Genomic DNA, 21,838 nt, shown 5'->3' on the forward strand with positions numbered 1-21,838 from the left:
GAAACATTACTAGAAGTCATCACAAAGTTCTTCCTCTTATTATAACGACAAGCCAAAATTCTGGGCTAAGAACAAAAACGTGGTCAATGATGGTATAATTGATGCAAAGTGGGTCCAAACTGTGGCCACTCCCCCAAAATCCACCACCAACAATCATTAATTCAACAACCAAAATCAATCCCAAAAACCTCACAACAATGTCTCAATCCAGGGACGACCACCCCGATCGAATAACAGGACTCCAAGAGATTTCACTCCTTTGGCTGAGCCTATTGAAGTGGCATTTCAAAAACTTGTCCAAGCAAGTGTAGTGGTTTTTCAAATCACTCACCCATTTGACCCCAATCAACCTAAACCAAGATGGTATAATGAAAATGAGTATTGTGAATACCATCATATCAAGGGACATGATACACGAAGGTGTATGAAATTTAAGATCTACATACAAGATCTCATTGATAGAGGTGAGATTGAAGTAGCAAATGCAAAACCTGGTAATAACAATGACAAGCTCAAAATTTACCAGGAACCTTTCTCGAAGCATGATAAAGGAAAATACTCATCATCTAATGCAATGGGTTATGACTACACTAATCACATAACCGGTTTTGATTTTTTAGTAGGTCGCATTGATTGAACCTGCAGACAATCATGTTGATGTCATAACCATCCAAGGAGTTAATCATCCTTCTTCCCAAAACATTGTACCTATCGGCAAACCTGCTGGGGGCATCCACATCTCCATAGATTTCCGAGATCTAAATAAAGCTTGTCCTAAAGATGATTTCCCGCTCCCCAATATAGATTTGCCTAGGGATGACTCCTTCCCTCACCTAGCAACCTAATCCTCCATCCTAGTTCTACTCTTGGCAGGAGGTATCATTTGGTCACAAGAAAAAGACTTGTTAGATTTTTTCATATAGGCTTGCATCTTTTGCCCTACGACTACCACTATTTATGACTGCTTGGGTTCTTCCATATCCAGGTATGTTGTGATAGGTGCATACTATGGTATATTTCATAGTATGGCATGTTTTGGATCCTTCTTGTATAAATCGATGACCTAGTACTAGTGTTTATTAAAACTTACCTTCTCGTGTACAAGAGGTATCGGTGTGTTTGAGGGTTTCCTTGCATGAACCCACAACTTTGTATTAGTGTTTGTTAACACTTGCATTGTTGTGTGCAAGAAATTCCTGTTTGTCTGCAAAGTCAGTCCACGCCTTAGGTTTCTCATGGCATCCTAATTTCTATAATCAGTGGTGCAAGTCACTCAGGGCAACATCAAAATAGGTTGGCTCTCCACATTTATTGTGCACAAAATCTCACCATCATTCCATCAAATCCTAAACTCAATAATCCCATGGAGTTCTCAATTGCCCCCATTTTCCTCTGCGGTCTTGCATCTCTTATTCTTCTTTCTAAATACCTCACGACTACTTTATATATCTTCCTCATTTATCCCTTCCACCCTAATTTTTCTTCCTCTATTTTTCTTTTTTTTTTCCTCACATAATCAATTCTAATTCTGATTCATGTCTTATACAGGATGTATCCTTCCTGAAACTAGACATTGTGATCTGATCATGTCTTATACAGGATGAATCCTTCCTGAAACCAGACATTATGATCAATCATGTCTTATACATGATGTATCCTTCCTAAAACCAGATGTTGTGATCTAATCATGTCTTATAGAGGATGTATCCTTCCTAAAACTAGACGTTATGATCTGATCATGTCTTATATAGGATGAATCCTTCCTGAAACCAGACGTTGTGATCGATCATGTCTTATACAGGATGTATCCTTCCTGAAACCAGATGTTGTGATCGATCATGTCTTATATAGGATGAATCCTTCCTGAAACCAGACACTCTAATCATGTCTTATACAGGATGAATCCTTCCTGAAACCAGACATTCATTGTGATTGATCATGTCTTATATAGGATGAATCCTTCCTAAAACCAGATGTTGTGATTGATCATGTCTTATACAGGATGAATCCTTCCTGAAACCAAATGCTCTTATCATGTCTTATACAAGATGAATCCTTCCTGAAACCAGATGCTCTTATCATGTCTTATATAGGATGAATCCTTCTTGAAACCAGACGTTGTGATCAATCATGTCTTATATAGGATGAATCCTTCCTAAAACCAGACACTTTGATCATCTTTGTCTTATATAGGATGAATTCTTCTTGAAACCAAATTGAATCTAGATCTTATCAATTGAATCAAATCAAATCTATCGGGATATCAATTTCACAAAACTCCGAAGATCAAATACCTCAATTGATCTCCCGAGGGGGCATCACCATACTGTAATCTATAAATCAAGAGCTAGGGCATCCTATCAAACCAATATCAACATCAAAACAAGATTATTCTTTGAATCAATGTTTCATCACACCTCGCTTCAAAGAGGGGCAAAATGTAGACACTTAAAAATAATTATTTTAATTATTTTTAATTCCTCACATAATTAATTAATTAATTATGTTAATTAAAATTATTCTCAATATTAATTAAATATAATTAATATTGTCACTATAGCATATGATTTATTTAATAAATCAATCCCTTTCTTTATTCTTCTAAAAAATCAAATCCTCACAAATCTTCCTCTTAGCTAATTAATTTGAATTAATTAGTTAACCTACATGATTCCTACAAATCATCTTCTTAATTCATCATTAACCTAATAAATTCTTCTAGAAACTCCCTAAACTCACTTAACATTATTCTTCTAATTTTTTATTCCCTCCACTCATTCTCTCTCCTAGTCAAATTCTCCTACAAATATAAATCCCACCTAACATTTCCTCTAATCCCCCTCCTAATGAGTTGTTAATGGCTAATCATCATGATTAGCCACAAAGTCAATTCTTTGTCCTTTCATCCAGCCACTAGCTTTAAATGCTCTTTTTCTAGATGAATATAAGATTTTTGAAATCTCACATTCCTCTAGGTATTTCCCTCTCCCAAAGAATTTTTAATTCCTTTTTATTCTTCTAATCCCCATAATATTCATTTTTGGATAATTTTTAATTCCTCCAATGCATCTTGTAGAGTGTGGAGATACGAAATGCCTTTAGGGCATATTTCTTGGTCTCCACACCCTCTCTTGGAGCTTGTGTGAGCTCACAAGTAAATCATAGCCCTTCATCTTGAATTCATCCTAACCATTCATTTTCCTCTCCTCTTCCTATAAAATAGGGCTCCATCCCTTCATTCAGAACATCTTGAAATCCAGTAAGCTTATGCTACCCTTTTGAGCCCAGGAAATCATCTTGGCAACTTGATCATCTCATCTTTATCATTCATCCTTATCATTTGTGCACAATATTGGAGAGCCATCCACATCCAGCAATCAAAGGAGCACATCAAGTGGAACATTATTAAGGGGTGCCTTCACTTCATCAAGCTCAATCCGAAGGAGAAGGTAAAACAGTAAGGTGAAATGGTCTTTTAATGATATTTTAGCATTCTACATGTTTATTTCATTATGTTTTGATCAGTTTACCTTTCGAATCTATTTTCCCCTCTTCAATTACTTCATCTACTCTTCTGAACATTATTTTGTTTACTATGTGCCTTCTCTAAAAGTTTTCCTTAGCCATGTTGCATGATTGGCATAACTGATGTAGATGAGATGATGATGGATGACTGTACCAGTAGATGAAAGAAGACTGAGATTTTGTGAGTAGTTAACATGATCAATTATCTGTGTTGTCATTCATGGAAACTAGTGTCAACTAATCATTCATGATGTTTGCAGATGGTTCTTGATGCTTGATTTGTTGGCTAAGTGATTTGGTCTACCGAAGTTGTGGTTTGACAGTTTGACAGGGTTTTACCGACAAGACTATGAATTGGGACTTTAACCAATAAAGCACAGATGTTTTGATTGAATCGGGTGATCGGTGATGACTGATGACTTGCGATTTGACATATAAGCTTGTATGATGGATTTGAGTATGTGATTGGAACCGTATCCTTTGATGTTTACTGAAAGGCATGTTTTGAATTTCTGATAAAGGTTTGCTAGGGTTTTAGTAGGGTTTAAGGATTGGTGATAAAATCACTCAATCGGTAATGATTTTTGTTATGATGGTGATTGATGTTGAGTCTACATGAAGGAGGTAACACGTCACAACCCACATAGATGATTTGAATGTTGTTTTGGCACGATTGAAGGAAGAAATTCTTGGGAAATAGTGAAATGCTTAGTGGAGTGTTTTGAGGTTTTGACTTCGATACATATCAAATTTTTGTGATAAGTTATGATCAACCAATGGTTGATATTGCATTGTAAATTGTTGTAATACTCTGGATGATGATCTGATATGATCTGTATTATAATTTCAAGATGTAATTAGGGTTTATTAGTTGATCTAGTTGAAATGTCTATTTAGGACAACATAATTGATGTTTTATTTGTTAGTGATCTAAGAGAAGAGAGTGATGTTGTACCAGAGAAGAGACAAATCTGCCTAAGTGTTGTAGATTGTGAAGTATAACTGGATCTGATTTAGCAAGCTGAAAGTGCAAAATTTTAGATCACTTTTCACTGTTGTTTCCTAACAGTTACAATAGCTTAAATCCCTTAATCGGGTAGGTCCTAACAAGCCTTAATGATTTAAGTCCCCTAATAGGGAAGCTCTCAAAAAGAGTGGTAAATCCTCTCATGAGGTTGATCCTAACATATCATTAAGCTCCTAGCTGGAGCGATAGGTAAATCCCTTAACCGGGTGACTCCTAATAGGGTCTGCTCCTAACTGGGCATATTGTAAGATCCTAATAGGACTAAGCTCCTAACAACACATACTTCAAAAGAGTATAAATTTTAGTGGGTACCAACTCCCACCGTAGTTTTTCCCATTTGGGCTTCCGCATCAAAAATTTGTGGTGATCATGTGTGGAATGCTTTTCATATGTTTTATTTTTTATTACCGGTTAAGACAGGTTATGTTTGTTTATCATAAATCTTAAAGTGGTTACTGGTACTGATGGTTATTTGGTTGATGAAGCATTCTGATCGGTTAATAAGTTGGTAAAAGTGTTTGTCAATCTGATATTGAGTTGATGGCTAATCTGATTAATGAGTTTGCATAAGTGGGAAATGATTGTCTAGATCTAATAAGGAAAGTGAGAATTCTATTAAGAAGAATTAGTTTATGTTTTGAATGTTTTTCAGATCTATGATAAAAAAATTTTGGAGTTAAAACTTTTAGTTCTTGTGAATAATGATTCACCCCCCCTCTCAGTATTAACTAGATCTTCATTTTGTTAACAATTGGTATCAACGCATTGGTCCTCTATGCGCAAAAAGCTTAACCACTTGAGGAAAAGATTATGAGGTAGTCAACATGATGAAAAAAGAGGGTCCTAAGTTAAACAAGGATAACTACAAGATCTAGAAAGATAGAATGAAGATCTACATTAAAGGTCTTGGTGCATATTACTAGAAGCAAGTTGAAACAAAATATGTTGCTCCTACTACTACTCTTGTGACATTGGATGAACTCAAAGAGCAGAAAGAGAACATACAAGCCTTAGAAGCTATTGTAAGTACTTTATCTGATTTATAATATATTGATGTTCAAGGATTGGAAATTGTAGCTAAGGTTTGGGGAAAGTGAGATGTGATGGACTTGAAAAGCACTGAGGGGAGGGGTGAATCAGTGACACCAAAAATGATACTACTTCAGCTAGTAACCGGTAGATGAACTTAACAAAGCTTTTAAGTAAAATGCATATAATCCAAAATGATATAATAGTATCCACTATAAGTAAAACATCCACCATAACACAAATATTTATATGTGGAAATCCCAAATAGGTAAAAACCACGGTGAGATGGAACTCTCAAGTTAACTATGTACAGTAATAGATAATTGATCAGTTAGGGTCTACAAAGTTATCTGCTAGGATTGAATCTAGTTAGAGATCTCAAAGCTTGATTAAAATCTTATACCTTGTAAAAGGTAGTACCCAGTTAGGTTTAACCTCGGTGGAGGATTTTTGAATCCAAACTAATGGATCACCTGGTTACAGGATTTGTACATAGAAGCTTGTTAGAGCTTACCCAGTTAGGGGATTTGAATTATTTTGTAATTGTTAGAAGACAACAGGAATGGTTTGATCTACCCGAGTAGAAAAATACTCGCTTGATCGGATCCTTCTAAGTATATTCAATATTGTTATTCAACATACTCTTCACTTAACACACTGTCTCTCGCACACAACAAATCACTTTCGCTCATATCATATAAAATAATTGACAATGATGTCAATATATAGGCATTTAAATTTCATGTCGGCCTAAAGAAATCATAACACAATTTCCTAGGTGTAGTGTATCTGATCAAGTAATCATAACTCATCATAAAAATACCACCAAAAATTTGTCGGTGGGATAACTCATCACGATTTGTGGTAACTCATCACACAATCAACAAACATCAGTTGGAACAATCAATACCAGTTTGAGTTAAATATAGAAACCGTTATCCTTGAATCTTCTGACATAATCTCCACTTGATCTTCTTCTTGATGTCAATTAATGAATATCCATTGGTTGTCTCTTATGCATATACCTATTGTCACAAAGTACCAGTTAGAGATAAACCTCTTAGTATACCGGTTGTAGTGTAAACACCTTGAAGTTACATCAGTAGATAATATGAACATATGTGTGTGTATGTGTTTCATCAATGACAACATATGATGAATATATTACAATCATCATCAAGCCAACAATCTCCCCCTTTGGCATTGATGGTAACACTTAGAAAATTTTACAATAATGTCGCTAAGTGTGCAGACAAAACAAATTTACACATATACAGATGCTCCTCCTTAATACATACATTATACAAAGTTTTTAAAAACACACATACATATTTCTACTCCCCCTTTGACAACAATGCCAAATTGAAAATGCAATATATATATATATATATATATATATATATATATATAGAAAATTTGTATCCAAGTGTTTAGCATATACAACAATAACTTGAAAAAATTGAATCAAAATTCATGCATAAGCAATTCTCATGAAAATAGCATTGAATTTCCTCTTCAACTATGATAAAGTATTTGTCCATGTCTCCAACACGTTCTTAGTGTACTCTAGTGTAGACATTATCTATGAATGGAACTCTTCCATTGAATCCAGTGTACTAGTTTTTGGAGTTTCTAAGATAGCTTATGCATTGGAGTAGGCTATCTGTAGTATGTCCACCTGTGAAGTGAGAAGACTTTTGAGTTCTTTTAGAGACTAGAGTCTCTTTGCCTTCTCATGATCATAAATATCCAACCTGTTATGCAAATCATCCACAGATTTGCTGAAAGAAAAAATAGTCCTTAAGTGGGACATAGGCATTACATATCCTTTCTAGATCTTACTCTATTTATGTGCACCTTTTTTAAATATTAGAATAAAAGAAAGAAACATTATTGGTAGAAGTAAGATACTTTCCTCATGTTTCAATAGATGATAGAGCCATTTTGCTAGTATCAATGTCCTTTACAAGTTTCTCTCCATACTTCTTCTTATGACTTTTCTCAGCATAGGTATGAGCAACTTCTTCAAGTGACTTGATTTGATCAGATGCATCTACAACTAACTAACCAAGTTTTCTAATAGGGGTTGACATATGCGTTGTAGAAGTTTCCAGTAGCAAACTAGATAGAATATCTACTACATTCTGAATTGTTTCAGCTTCAATCCTTTGCTCTTTTAGTCTCTTCTTATGCGCTCTAGATTGCATGATGTTAACAATATTCATCATTTCAGATGAGCTCATGTTGTCATCATCAATAGGCCCTAAAATGCTCAATGAATCATCATCATCCTCATCAATTTGTTGTTTCTTTGTTGGTTCAAAGGATGCAACCTTAATGATTTCTTTCTCCTGATTCTTCTTTGTTTCCTTTTCAGAAGTATGAGTGAAAACATTTTCCATAGACTCCTTTTGAGTATCATGTAAGACCGGTGGAGATTGGGGTTTCTTTGTTTGTTCTATTTCTGGTGGATTGTCCACTTTTGGTTGAGTTGTCAGTTTCTCAACTAATTTGACCTGTAAGTCTATGATTTCAGGTGGCTCCATATCTAGTGCAATGACATCTCTAGATAGATCAATTATGTCCTAAACATCATCAACAACATGAATAGTGATGTCATCCTTCTTCTTGACAGGATAGACCACATCTGCTTGAACAATCTCTTCTTCATCCATTTCTGGTCGATTAACAACATCGTCCTCATTCTTAGAGGATTGTATGAGTTCTTCCATCCTTTTGATATCATAGGCTATTTGATGGGTCTTAATTTCAATAATTGACCTCTTTCCATTAAGAATCTTCATTCTTCTTCCTTTAAAAGAAAATTGAGTTTTGTATTGATGAATTAAAGCACTAATTTCATCTTTAGACAAGTTGGGAAAATATTCTACAAAAATCTAATCAATAATTTCTTTCTCCAACTTTACAGATTCCTCCCATTTATTTACAAGAATAGTATATAAATAATTTGAGATATCCTTTTCAATATCTTGAGGTAATCTAATATAAAAGCACAAATGATTGATTACCTATTGAATAACTTGCCCTTTCTCATCTTCACTAAAAGAATCAAAATGTTTTTTTACCAATTCAAATCTCTTCCTTCCTAATTGCTTCATTGTCCTTTCAAAATGGGTTATAGGCTTGTAGGTAGATACATCGAAAGGTATAGTTTCCTTTGGCACTTCCTTCACTTGTTTAGTTATTTTGTCAGTTGCCTTCATCTTCTTGGGTTCTTCCTCGGTGTCAGTACCCTTAGATTCTTCCTATAGAATTAATTTATGGCCTCTCTTCTTTGATACATTCTCCTTCTTTGCATAGACCTTAGGTTCTGGTTCCTTCTTGGTTTGGATAGTCTAAGTCACCCTTTTATTCTTCATCACCGGAGGTTCTTCCTCATCTTTCTTTTTCTTTCCTTTCCCACTTGTGATAGGAGCAATACTAGTTTCGATTGGTGCATCCTGGACTACCACAATATCCAGTTTTGCCTTCTTTTTATCTTTAGGAGATGCTAATAGGTTATTAGCATAACCAACCAGTAATTCATAGTTTACCTCATAACTCATATCTTTAATTTCTTCTTTTCTTGGCTCAATTGCTTGCATCAAACAGAAGTCAGTGGTAACTGTGAAAAATAAGTCTTTTACCAAATGTCTGACCACATCTTTGGGCAATCTCATTCTCATGCTCATTTTCTTCTAAAACTCATTAAAATACTTATTCATAGCAGCAAGAAAAGTATTCCTTACAGCCTTGATGTTGTTCTTGATTTGATAAGATACCGGTAGTTCCTTTGACCATTCAATATCACCTATTCCTGGTAGAAAATTTTGGAAATAAAAGAACAACCCAACCAATAGTTGTCCATACTTGAACTTTTGATTGTTGTCCTTCTTGATAGATTGTAGATTTAGAAACAATTGTCTTCTAATAGCCTCACAAAGATCATAATCTGCATTTTCAGCTATCATCCTATGAGTTGTATGTACTACTACTGATCGAACACTATTTAGTCTATTGGAGTAAAATACCCGGTAGCCTATCACCATTGCTGCCAGTTTCACTGTTGGGTCTCTGATATTGTTAACAGAAAAAGCACGTTTATTAGATGTTAAACTAGTTAGAGAGAATACCATCTCCTTTGAAATTCACCTTAGCATAGGTACTTTACCAGTTGAGAAATAACCAGTTATAGCCTGAATGGCTTCCTTAGTTATAGTGTGAGTTCTCTCTAAGTACATGTTCTCACCATGAACCTGACTCAAAATGATTTTGATATGCTCTTCCTCAAAATCTTCTAGAAAATAAGTGGCATTATGAAAACTCTTCTCAAAAACCCTAGCATACTCTGTTTGAATCTTTTCATTCTCATCACAGAGGGATTTTAACTGAGTGTAAATATATAAAGATCCTAGATCCTCTATCTTACAATCAATATAGCTTGACAAATATCCTTTAACCAAAACTCCACTAGGAACCTATGATAATGCATTATATGACACAATTCATTCCGCCACTACAAATTCCATTGGCTCAGATGTAATCATTAATCTCCCTACAAACTTTGAAGATGATACCATTGCAGACGAACAAGATTCAAAGAAGGATTTTCAAAGAAATACCTTTTCTCATGCATGCTGCCCCGTTTGTCGATTGACTACCCAAGTGCACACCAGTTCAATCTTCTGCTACCTTTAAATCAGCTTGATTACAAATAACAATGCAACTTCCACTATTATCAACCAACAATCTTTCTCAGCTTAGTAAGCACTCCAAATTTCTCTCTCGAATGCATTAGGGTCAAAATAAAAAAGTGAAAACTCACTTATATCATTTTTACCTACTGCATTAAATGCTCACCTATTAGGGTTGCAAACCCTAATTTTACCGCTCAAGGAGTAAAACCAGTTGATAACATATTGGCAAAAGGTTACCAAAATTTCATGCTTCAAAATTTTCTTACTACTCATTCATCTCAAGGGGTCTGGAGGTGGATTTACCATTTAAGATCCTCTTAGCCATATGAAAAGGCTTAATTCATCGGTGCAGGGTTCTCTTCACTTGGTGAAGGAACAATTTCCTCTCCAGGTGAGTCATCACTCTTTTTCTTTCATATCCGATTCATTTCCTCTCTAGTTTCTTCAACATTAACTTTCTACTTTCCTTTCTGATCCTTAGAAGAATTGATCGGTTTTCTATTTCTGGATCTACAAAATTTTGCTAAGTACCCCGGTTTGTTGCAGTGATAGTAGGCCATACCAGATGATCTCCAAGGTCCTGCATTTCCTCTCCTAGTTCTTCTTCTATAGTTCATAGCCACATGACCAAATTTATTATAGATGGTGCAAATGACATTCGTTACCTTTTCCATCTCAAATGGACTAAACCAGTTGTTGTAGGGTCTTTGCCAGTTCATGTTGACCCGGTTGTCAAAATTCCTCATCCAGTTGCCATTTGGTCTTGGATGCATATGCGGTACAGGATTATTAGCTCCATATTTGCACTCAACAGATCTATGTCCATACATTCCACATGTGAAGCAATGACCTTCAAACTTCTTAGACACATATCTAGCATTAGTATTGAAGCTTGCATTTCTGTTAGGTTTGTCTCTACAAACATTTGCAGTGTGACTAGGTTTATGGCAAACAAAACAAATAGGTTTAAAGACCTTCTTACTAGTAGGATTTTTGATTTTAGGAGTAGATTTGTTCTTAAGAGTGTTTCTCTTGGTACCAAAGGACTCACCTTTTTTAGATGTGTGAAAACCAAGTCCAGAGGTATCACCTTTCATCCTTTAAGACTGAATTTTTTCTTCCAACAAGATTGAACTTTTGATGAACTTGTCCAGCTTCTCATTTCCTTCAATAAGATATGTGGTGAGATCTTCATTATTCTTTGATAGATTCTCTTTTAGAGATGATGCTAATTCAATATCTAACTGTAGGTTCTCCTTCTCTTCTCTTTCAGCATTCAAATGTTCATGCAAGGTAGCATTTTCTTGCTTGATCTTGGTAATCTCATGATCTCTTTCCTTGATAATATCTTCAACATATCTTCTGGCTTCTAGTTCCTAACTCATGCGGATAGTAAGACTTTCCAGCTCTCTCCTCAGATTTAGATTTTCACCATTCAGTTTTTCAACCTCCTCAGCCAAAGCATCAATATTGGCTTCATCTGAAGAACTAATTTCAAGATGTAATTAGGTTTCATTGGTTGACCTAGTTGAAATGTCTATTTAGGATGACACAGTTGATGTTTTATGTGTTGATGATCTAAGAGAAGAAAGTGATGTCATATTGGAGAAGAGAGATATCTACCTGAGTGTTGTAGATTGTGAAGTATAACTAGATCCAATTTAGCAAGCTGAAAGTGCAAAGTTTCAAATCACTTTTTGTTGTTGTTCCCTAACAGTTACAGTAGCTTAAATCCCTTAATCGGGTAGGTCCTAACGGGCCTTCATCATTTAAGTCCCCTAACAGAGCAGCTCTCAAAAAGGGTGGTAAATCCTCTCACGAGGTTAATCCTAACAGATCATTAAGCTCCTAGCTGGAGTGATAGGTAAATCCCTTAACCGGGTGACTCCTAATAGGGTTTGCTCCTAACCGAGCATATTGTTAGATCCTAATAGGGCTAAGCTCCTAATAGGATGTACTTCAAAAGAGTACAAATTTTAGTGGGTACCAACTCCCACTGTGGCTTTTCCCATTTGGGTTTCCACATAAAAAATTTATGGTGTTCATGTGTGAAATGCTTTTCATATGTTTTTCATGTTTTATTTTCTAATACCGATTCAGACAGGTTATGTTTGTTTATCATAAATCTTAAAGTGGTTATCGGTATTGATGGTTAATTGGTTGATGCAACATTGATTAATTAATAAGTTGGTAAAAGTGTTTTTCAATCTGATATTGAGTTGATGGCTAATCTGATTAATAAGTTTGCATAAGTGGGAAGTGATTGTCTAGATCTAATAAGGAAACTGAGAAATCTGTTAAAAAGAATTGGTTTATGTGTTGAATGTTTTTCAGATCTCTGATAAGTTTATTTTTGAGTTTAAAGTTTCAGTTCTTGTTAATATTGATTCATGCCCCCCCCCCTCTTAGTATTAACCAGATCTTCATTTTGTTAACAATTGGTATCAGAGTATTGGTCCTCTATGCATAGAAAGCTTAACCGCTTGAGGAAAAGATTATGAGGCAGTCAAGATGATGAAGAAAAAGGGTCATAAGTTCAACAAGGATAAGTAGAAGATGTAGAAAGACAGATTGAAGATCTACATTAAAGGTCTTGGTGCATAATACTGGAAGCAAGTTGAAACAAAATATGTTGCTCCTACTACTACTCCCTTGACACTAAATGAACTCACAGAGAAACAAGAGAACATGCAAGACTTAGAAGCTATTGTAATTACTTTATTTGATTCAGTATATATTGATGTTCAAGGATTGGAAACTGCAGGTGAGGTTTGGGAAAATTTAGATGCAATATATGAAGGAGATGAGCATGTACAAAGAGCAAAAAAGGAAAGATTCAGAGGAAAATTTGATTACATGAGAATACAAGAAGGAGAGAATATTGCACAATATGGTCATAGAATCAAATATGTTGTTGGCGGCATAAAAGGTTTTGGTGGTAAAATAGATGATGATGCAGTGGTAAGTAAAATGCTTAGAAACCTTCAACCTTATTATGCTCTTAGAGTATCAACAATCCAAGAACTTAGATCTATTTCAAAGGATAAGGTAATTGTGTAAGGCCTTCACCAAACCAAGCTTTGATTAACTTAGTTGACCATGTTTGACCCTATTTATAAATGCTATATAATACAATAGAATGGACTCTGTTAGACCAATAGATCTGTGAGAAAAGAAATTGAACCAAGTTATAGACTTATTTCACCTAGTGGTGTATATTTTGATGTGTTATGAATTTGAAATCCTAAAAGATCCATTGATTGGATAATCTTAATTTAATGTATGTCAGCTATGTCTGGATTTAGAACTTATATGATTCCATGATTTGGATAACATTGATGTATGTTGATGCTTCATTTATATGCTTTATGATATAGAACTCTATATGATTCTAGAATAGGATAAATTGGAGATGATGTATGTCATTATTGGATTTGCAAGACTTTACTATGATGACAGAATTAGGATGTATGTTTTATGTGTGGATCAAAATTATGAGAATTATGATAATTGCTTATGTGGATTTATTTGGATATGAGATATATTGAATTGTTCAAATGTAAATTGTATATGAAGTGTTTGATGTGTATTCTAATTCGTGTGTTTAATATTATATGAGGTTATTGGAAATTACTAATGTGTATTTGAGTGGCATAAGAAAAGATATCCATGTGACCATGGAAATAATATGGAGAACCAAACCTAGACCTATGTATGTTCGTAAAACCAGGGTTTGTCTATTTGGAGAGACAACACCCCATTTGTGTCGTATTTTATTCGAAATAGTAAATGATGCATGTGTGTTAAATGTTATTTATTTGATTTATTTAAATCCAACAAGAGACAAGATTTCATTTGTAATTTTGTAAAAGTATTTTCTTGGTGTCACTTGACACATGTGTTGATTTATGTTTGAGTTTTTAAATTTGTCTCTTGGAGGGAATTGTTTAACTATAGCTTTTTCAACTAAATTTAATGTGATTCCATAATTGCCTTAGGTAGAAAATCTTTGGGGTACTCAACTTAGGTTTGACCCGAAAATTAACTTCAGATGGGTTTAAAAGGGGTTAAATGGACTCCTAGGGGTAGTTTAAAGATGTTTCCTAAAGCCCATAAGGTATATCTATGAGTTAGGAGTGTTTTTAGGCATGTGCCAACTCACATGTGATTGTTTAGTCACCTCAAAAATTGGATTTTCTAAGATGTGCGAAAATTCAAAATTAGAAAGTGCCATCTAGGTTGGATAACCTTCCCTTTTGGTTGAGAAATCCTTTTGGATTGCTTTCTTCCTTTTTCCTTTTTCTTTTTGGATCTTTTTCCTATTTTTCTTGTTTTTTGTCCTTTTTCAATTTTAGAAACCTATGAGAATTCTCATTGAAGTCTATATAGCCAAGAATGAAAGATTTTGTCAGTAATCACCCACTCTCCATTGTTGGAGACTATGCAGTTTTGAAAAGAATAGATTTGGTATAGAAAATTTGGCTAAGGGTAGAGAAACAAAGATTGTGGAATTGGGCTGCTCATCCTCAACAAAACTAGCATACCCTTGGGCAGTTGAAGGTTGGTTTCACCTTTCTTGTAATGTTTTCTTATTGCATGTTGTATTGAAAGAAATGCTTGTGTAAAGGGCTAGTTTTCCTTCTTGCATGTATTCCTTGGAAATTTGTTTGGTGTTTGTGCTTATGAAATTTATGTGTTTTGGGAGTAATCAAGGCCTCCTACTCTTGGGAGAGAGGATGGTCTTGTGGGTGGTAGAAGTGACAACCCTTGAGTGAGAGGCTCTCATTATGAGAGTGATCACAAGGGATTTTATGTGACCCTTGTTGTATGGCTTGTTTATGCATTGGGGGTCATAAGTAGGCAAATAAGGCATAAATGCCTTGGGGGGAATAAGGAGTGTGGGGTTGTTATACTTGATGTATTTGGTTTGCCATGAGGTGGATATATGTTTTGGTTTGCCATGAGGTGGCTATATGTTTTACCATACTTGTAGTCTCCTCAGGGTACTTGGTCCACTACCACCCTAGAAAAGACATCACAAACATGTGGTGCAGTGTAGCCTTGGTTGGGATTGTGTTGAGTTTGTTTTTCCCTTGTCTTTTGTGTTTGTATGTGTGTTACCTGTCTAGGGCTTGGTTCTCCAAGCTCGGGGGTGGCTACTAGTTAGCCTAGGCTGGGAGGTGAGCACTCCATGGTCATAGCTTTTGATTTAATTGCAGGTTGTTAGAAGAAAATGGCAGGACAAGTAGATGTGGCTGGATTTAGTTGTTGTAGAAAAATGTTGTAAATGTAATTAATGTTCTTTGATAGTCCTCACTAAATTGAAAGGAGAGACCTATTTGTAAAGTGACTATAGAGACTTGAGAATATGTTTAAAGTTATGTAATATTTATTCATGCAATACTGCAGAAAAGAAAGAAGTAACTTTGGTTTTGTTTTCTATATTTTTGAAAGATAACATTGTTGTGTTTTAGGATATTTTGATAAGAAAGAGATTTATTTATTCCTTTTATGCATTTAAACACAAATATTAGGAAAGTGATGAATTTGATTTGCATGCATGTGGGAGGCTGAAAATAAAAGCATTTAGATCAATCCAGGAAAATGTAAAAGTCATTTTATTTAATTCTGTGATTGTATTTTTTTTTAAATTTTAGAAAATAAGAGCAAAGGAATTTATAGCCATCTCTAAGGTTTCTAGATTAATAAATTATAGCTATATTTAGTTGCTGCTAAATTTATTAAAATTGGTCATTTAAATAGTTGTTGTAGAATTTGCAAAGTCTGTCAATTTATTTATTGCAGAAAATGAAAATTATAATCTATTATAGTTTTATTTAAATAAAATCTAGATTTATTTAGTTGCTAGTAAATTTATTAAATTTAGTCATTTATATAGTTGAAATTTGGATTAATTAAATATTGGCATTATTTATATGTAGAAAATAACATCTACAGTAAACAATTTAATTACTTTACTTTTGTTGTAAGTAAATTAGAATTTTTCATAATCCATCTATTTGATTTTTGCATTTAGGAAACTTATACATTCCTGAAATGAAAATACTATGGTCTATTCATTATATAATCTCTGTTATATAAAATATATTTATATATAAATATATAATTATATACATGCAAATTTCATGTATATACTTATATATATATATATAAAATAAATTTATATAAGTACCTACGAAAGCAAATACATACATACATACATACATACATACATACATACATACATATATATATATATATATAATATTAAAAGCAAGGAGAAAGAAGAGGGGGTGAGTTGGGCCGAAACCCACTGTGCTTTCACGCAGTGGGTGGTGCCCAAGGCACCACCACTGTGTGAGCACATAGTGGGCAGTGCCCTCGGCACCACCACTATGTGAACACACAGTGAGCGGCGCCCGTGGCACCACCACTGTGTGGTCACACAGTGGGCGACGCTGGCCAGGGATAGACCGTCACTTCCCCCCCCCTCCAGTATACAATGCATCCACCTATCTTCCATGGCCACTGTCGGGGTTCCCATTCAGCCCTGCACCAAAATTTTTAATCAAAAAAAAAATATTAAACCCTAGTCCAGGTAGGGCTAGGGTAATAATAAGAAAATAGTAAAGTCACCACCACTGTGTGGTCACACAGTGGACAGTGCAGGCCGGGGATAGACCGTCGCTTCCCTCCCCCTTTCCAGCATACAATGCATCCACCTATCTGCCATGGCCACCGCAAGGGTTCCCATTCGGCCCTGCACCAAAATTTTTAATCCAAAAAAAAATATTAAACCCTAGTCCGGGTAGGGCTAGGGTAATAATAAGAAAATAGTAAAGTTATAAAATATGGGTGTTTTATAATGCAAAATTCCTAACTAGGGTTTGGATGGCTTTATTTTTATAAAGTTTGGGAAACTGTTATAGTAATTAAATATATATATTTATATATAAATATAAAAATTTACATACACATATATGAAAATATAAATAGAAAGCTATGGAAATTAAAGAATAAAGCATATCTTTAGATTTTAATATTTATTTAGTGTTGTAGATTCTTAAGAGTATATAAAATCAAGTGGGCAAACATTGATTTTTAATCAACCTAAGGGTATTTCTTTAAAAAAAAAAAGGGGTAGAGATTTAATTAACATACTTGGATATAGGTTTTGGAATCAAATCTCATGGGACGTTTTTCGTCATGGGCTTAATTGTACCTTAGTTAATTAAATTAAAGCACATTTTAATTATGGATTAAATGGATGCTAGGAGAATAATTTTAATTAGTTTTCTAAAATCAATTAATGTCTATCCGAGATTAATTTTGCCTTCACCAATTAATTATCTGAATTAGTTGATTTATTAAATTTGAGTAGACAATAAAACTACTCACTTAGAATTCCACATTTAATTTTATTTATTTTTGAATATTTGAGCTAGTAGATAAAGTTAATCTAAGCATAGTTAAGACAAAACATGTTGTAGCATTTTATATTTGTCGATTTAATGTGTTTTAAAAAAAATTATCCCAATCTTGCCCTAAATTTTGGGCATGACAAATTGTTGATTCTTTAATCGGTAAGCTAACTACTTTTGAGCTTAATAGTCTCGATAACATTGTTACTAAACCTAGTGAATCTGCCTTTAAAGCTTCTGTTGTTGGTTCATCTACTAGAAAAGTTAAAGATGTATGTCAGAATCATGAATGCAGATCAAGTCATGGAGGTAATCAGGGAAGTGAAGATAATGAAGATAATGTAATGGAGCTTGAGGCACTGTTGGCAAAGAAATTTTCAAGAGGCACCGGTAAGCATAAAGGAAATCTACCATTGAAATATTTCTCTTGTAGTAGAATTGGCCATATTGCTGCAAATTGCCCTAATAATGACAAAAAAGGAGAAATTTAGAAGGTATAAAGGAAAAGGGAAAAAGAAATGTTATGTTGCAGTGGACAAAGGTGCTACTGATGAAGAGTCTAAATATGGTGAAGATAATGAAGAGATTGTGTTTGTAGCCATGAAGGAGGAATTGTTTGATGAACAGGCATTGGTTTCTCATGTAGAAAACAATGATGAATTGATTATAGACAATGGTTGGTCACAACACATGACAGGAGACAAAAGTAAGTTTATAACTCTTAATGAATTTGATGGACATGTTGTTAGATTTGGAAATGACTCTCCCTTCATGATGAAAGGTAAAGGTGCTATTTCTTTAAATGGGAAGAGTAATGGTGATGATGTATTTTGGGTTGATGGTCTAAAGCATAATCTGTTAAGTGTTGGACAACTCAATTATAAAGGTTATTGGCTTGAGTTTAATGATGGAGTCTAGAGAATTCTTGGAGGTAATGGTGAACTAATTGCTATTGGCAAACAAACTAGAGCTAACTTATTTCATTTGAATTCTAATGTCAATAATTATCTGGTTACAAAAATGGAAGATAGCTAGTTGTGGCCCAGGAGATGTTGTCATGTGAATTTTGAAACTTGGTGAAGGTAAGCAAGTCAAGTATTGTAAGAGGATTGCCACAAATTGTTAAACAAAATAATGTGATTTGTAAAGATTGTCAAATTGGTAAGATGACCTCTATTTCTTTTAAAAGCAATAAGTGTACATCTAAGAATATTTTGGACTTGGTACATACCAATCTCTGTGGCCCTATGAGAAAAAAAAGTTATTATGGTGATAGTTATTTCATGCTTTTTATCAATTACTATTCTAAGATGACATGGGTTACATTTTTGAAAGAGAAATTTGAAGATTTTAGTAAGTTCAAAACATTCAAAGCTCTAGTTGAGAATGAGACCGGTAATAATTTTAAATGTTTAAGGTCAGACCGAGGTAGTGAATTCACATTTGATGAATTTGTTAAGTATTGTGATGAACAGTGTATCAAGAGACAAATGTCTGCTCCACAAACACCACAACAAAATGGCATAGTAGAAAGGATTAACAGAACAATCGTTGATGCTGCTAGAACAATATTATTATAGGGTAATGTACCTAAGTTGTTTTAGAGAGAAGCGGTCAATATTGTAGTATATACATTAAACCAAGTACTTGTACAGAAAGGTAACAATAAGACCCCTTATGATCTATGGTATGGTAAAACTCCTTGTGTAAGTTATTTTAAAATCTGTGGAAGTCAAAGTTTCATTAAGAAGGATAACTATACTGAGAAATTTGATGCAAAATCTATTAGGATAACTAGTGAACAATTGAGAGGGGGGGATGAACCGGTTGTTAATAGATTACAACAATTAATCCACAATACAACCTTAAACTGGAGCATATAAACATTTAAATAATGGTAAAGCAAAAAATAGATGTTGGTAGACATAGATACCGATAAACAATGCAACTCAATAATAAACAAAAAATCAATGCAATGCAACCATACCACATAACACCAAGATTTGTACGTTGAAAACCCTGTAAAGGGAAAAACCATGGTGGAAGCCTACCCACAATCAGATGATACTTCTACAGAAAGTATGTGTTACAATGAGGGGCCTACACATGTAGGAAGGAACACATCCTAGAGCGCACTACTCATTACAAAAGAGTCTCACTAACTACAGAGGTTAAAACCACCTCAAGATATTTGGACAACAATCCAGTAGAATGAACTATTAGAGATAGCATCTACCATGCCTAATTATAGTCTCAGTTAAGCTCAACACCAATGGCCTTTGACCTCTTCCTTAATCCCAATTCGATCCTCAATGATCGACCTAAACTCCTTCACATATGATATTACAATTCATGACCATGATACTTGATCTACAATGAGATCTTAAATTGATTTATACCAACCCTAAGACCTAAACCAATTAGGTCGGGCACCTAAAAGATATTGCAATAAGATCATACACATATATCCATATTACAATGATATGCCATGTCGACTTTAGACCAAAACAATATTGACCGATCCATAAAACATCCTGGTAATGTGTAGAGAATACGTTAACATGATACCGATCCATAACCTAGATAGGCACCAGACCTATTCTAAGTTCACCATGCCAAAGCAACATCTCCAACTAATTGAAGCATGATCAGAGAACTTCTTCAACATCTTGAAAGCCACACCAACACCACTTATGCATCTTGTCAAGAATTCTCAATGAAAGCTCTACTGGTAAAGCCTTAAACCTATGTCGGTAAGGGTCTACAAGAGTGTATGATATCATCCGATTACCAAGTCAATACCATCTGACCAGGACATACTCCAGAAGCATGTACTACATGTAACCAAACACATTCCATTGATCTAAACATGCCAAAAGTGTCCAGCAGATAGTCTCCTCTACCGATACCACTAGATCTTCTATTGGTAACCAAAACCTCTCTGTCTGTAACCAACCATAAAAACTAGTGTTGACATCAATGACAAAACATCAATGTGACACATAATCAATTCCTCCAAAATGCTAACAATCTCCCCCTTTGGCATTGATGGCAACACTAGATGTGAAAAACATCTAAGTACCAAAAAGAATGCCAAACAAGTCTCCCCCAATGGAAGACAACCAACAAAACTCTCCCTTTGAATAATATCTCTCCTCTTAATGTATACAACTCCCTTTTTTATATTTTTCACATCAATATCTCTCCCCCTTTGACATCAATACTAGAAATATGACAAAAATATCAAAGTAGTAATGTAATTCATTGAAACTCAAAACTGACTACTCCCCCTGAGTAGTAGCACCACTCACCACTACTAGAATGAATAGTATCCCTAATAATGCATGTCGGACTACTACCAAACTATATCAATCAAGTCTTTGTTGGAGGGGCAGAAACCCCTAACCTATCTCTCAAATACTCAAATGATTCCTTAGCCAGTGGTTTAGTGAATATATCTACAATCTACTCTTTAGTGTTCACATAAACCAATTTGACTTCCTTTTCTTCTACCTTATCCTTCAGAAAGTTATACTTTATTGATATATGCTTAGTCTTAGAGTGAAATACCAGATTCTTAGACATGTCAATAGTTGCAAAGTTATCATAGTAGATAACTACCGGTTCACTATATTTTACCCTGATATCCTTCAACATTTGCTTCATCCATGGGACTTGAGTACAATTAGTTATTGCTGCAACATATTCAACTTCTGTAGTAGATAAAGAAATGCATGGTTGTTTCTTGCTAATCCATGAAACCAGTTTCTTTTCAATAAAGAAAGCTTGATCAGAAGTTCTCTTCTTGTCATCAGTATCTCCTGCCCAATCTGAATCTGTATATGCACACAAAGTGAATTTGTCATCTCTAGAATATCATAAGCCATATTTAGTTGTGCCTTTTAGATACCGCAATATCCTCTTTACTGCACATGCATAATTTTCTTTAGGATTACTTTGATATCTTGAAACAATACTCACATCATTCATAATATCTAGTCTATTCTGAGTTAGATATAACAAGCCACCAATCATAGACTTCTACCTTGTTGGATTTACTGGTGTAGATGTATCTTTGATAGAAAATTTATCAGTTGTCACCATAGGAGTACTTATCAGTTTGGAATTATCCATACCAA

Source organism: Cryptomeria japonica, chromosome 4 (assembly GCF_030272615.1).
Source record: "Cryptomeria japonica chromosome 4, Sugi_1.0, whole genome shotgun sequence".
Classification (NCBI taxonomy): Eukaryota; Viridiplantae; Streptophyta; class Pinopsida; order Cupressales; family Cupressaceae; genus Cryptomeria; species Cryptomeria japonica.